General features: G+C 24.6%; 1 protein-coding gene across 3 annotated transcripts in view; it reads right to left on the reverse strand.

The window, feature by feature from the left end:
* Positions 1 to 1,388: 1,388 nt before the first annotated feature.
* The window catches only part of LOC127072247 (sodium- and chloride-dependent glycine transporter 1-like), a 12,463-nt gene continuing 11,351 nt past the window's right edge, over positions 1,389 to 2,500 (reverse strand). For all 3 annotated transcript variants that reach the window (XM_051012530.1, XM_051012529.1, XM_051012531.1), the window contains one exon: positions 1,389 to 2,500. This exon is cut by the window's right edge and continues 2,483 nt beyond it. The gene's annotated coding sequence lies outside the window, so the exon portion shown is untranslated.

Consider the following 2,500-nt stretch of genomic DNA (forward strand, 5'->3'; position numbering starts at 1 on the left):
TTTTATGACATAATCTAAAATTGTTTCTTAAATTAGAAAATCAAACCGTACCATAATTGTCTATTATATAGAATTGAAAAAACCAATATATAAAATAACAAGAAGTATATCTTTCGAAATCACAGATATTTAATAAACACTTTATATATGTGTGTATATATATGTAAATATATATGTGTGTGTGTGTATATATATATATAAACATACATATATACATACATATATTGACGAGCGCACATGCATACACACACACACACACATTTAATACACCAAGACTTATCAATGACCCATACTCGTATTTCATTTATTTACGAATATCAGTGAAAACTTTTTTTTAACGCGCATGGGGGTTGTTTTTTCTGTTTTGTTTTTCTTCTATTTTTATTTTTTATTTATCTTTTTTTTTAATAATAATAATACTCCTACTTATTATATCCCACTTAAATTCTTTTTTTATCAAATCACTCTTTGTACGTAATACATATAATAAACTCTGCGACGTACTCTCTGCGTTGTACACCAGCGTACAAGTATCTATATACATATATATAATGTATATACCGAATGAGTCATTTAAAACTGGAAGAGTGAATATTCTACTCACTTTTTTCTTTTTATAATAGAAAATAATTTTACTTTGAAAAGTATCTTTAATGTTATAGGGTTGATATATGGGCGCGTGTATGTGTGGGTGTGTGTGTGAGTGTGTGTGTGTGTGTGTGTATATATATATGAACCGTAGGGAATTAAAAAAATTATTACATAAATAACATATTACATATATTTTTTATGAGATCCATTTCAAAAATGGAATATATTTTTTCCACTGCCTATTACCTATAGAAAGGTCTTTTTACGATTAAAAACTAATCCACTATATTAACGATACCAGTTTTAGATGACTTCAATCACCTAGTATATAATCTATATATAAATATATGTAACGCACGTATATATATAACATTCTTCTCTGTGTTCATGTATGTATATATGTATGTATGTATGTATGTATGTATGTATGTACGTATGTATGTATGTATGTATGGATGTATGCATGTATGTATATATGTACGTATATTTGTATGTATTATTATTATTTTTTTTATTATTATTATTATTACTATTATTATTATCATTATTATCATTATTATTATTATTATTTTTATTATTGTTATTATTATTATCTGTAATAGGTATGATATAGCTAGAAACACTTTACAAACGGATTGACATAAAAAATAAATGATTACAATTTAGTTTGACATTATTGACTGTACGTACACACTATGGAGTATCTTTCATTCTTTCTTTCTCTTTCTCTTTATTTCTCTTCATCTTTCCTCTACCATCTTTTTCTTTCATTCTCAATTTCTCCTCCTCTTTTTATCTTTTTTATTTATTTATTTATTTATTTTATTTTATTTTTTCGTCACTTTATAATTTTAATTTCACTTCATTATCTTATTTGTTAGAATTACTTTTTTTTTATCCGTTGGACGACCTGAGGTTTTTTTATATTGAATGAAAATTTCCTTTTAAATCCATTAATTCCCTCGTCGCAAACTACTCCATTAATTTTGCAAGACTATTCTCGCGTTAATACATTATTATACATACACCTACATACACGCACACATCCGCGCAGTCTTTTCTCTGTGTGAGAGCCTTTTAAACTTTTTTCTTGGTTTTTACGCTATAAAAACAATTCTATCATTTTTCTATATAATAATAAGCAATCGTGATTTAGTCGATGCTATAAAGAACTTAATAATATTAACAATAATTATAACAATAATAATGATAATGATGATGATGATAATAATAATAATAATAATAGTAATAATAATAATAACAACAATAACGACAATAATAATAATAATAATAATAATAATAATAATACTAATTAAAATTATAATAATAATAAATGAATTATATTTAAATGAAATGCGAAACTTCGTGTCTATTTACGTCGATTCGTAAAAAAACAAAGAAAAAGGAAAACTATATCTATCTTCTCATAATCTAATGCTTTCTTTCTTTTTCTTCTTTTTCCTTTTCGATTTTCTTTTCTTTTAATAATAATACATATCTATGTAAATTTTGTAATTTCAAAGTTCTTTTTTCTTTTTTTTTTTTCCTTTTTTGTTTCTTTTATAACGGACTAGTATCAAACACACTTGGATATGCAAATATTCGAATACAATTAATAATATCGAAGAATTCACCTGTAATATTCGCACTACGTAATATCGTGTAATTTCATTGATTAACTAATTCGTCGGTCAGTTTTATATTTGGACAAATGTATTTTTTTCTATTTTTACATTCTTTTTCTTCCTTTTTTTTTTCTTTTTTGTTTTTAACCTTTTTGTTACTGTGTAAATTTATGTCGTGTAAGTACTTCAACACTTTTTTGTTAACCTCTCTCGTTACATTAACCATAAATCGCGAAGGACTAACTTTCTCGATAATGTTTTTCCCTAAATATACATAAACTCGT

Source organism: Vespula vulgaris, chromosome 24, assembly GCF_905475345.1.
Source record: "Vespula vulgaris chromosome 24, iyVesVulg1.1, whole genome shotgun sequence".
Taxonomy (NCBI): domain Eukaryota; kingdom Metazoa; phylum Arthropoda; class Insecta; order Hymenoptera; family Vespidae; genus Vespula; species Vespula vulgaris.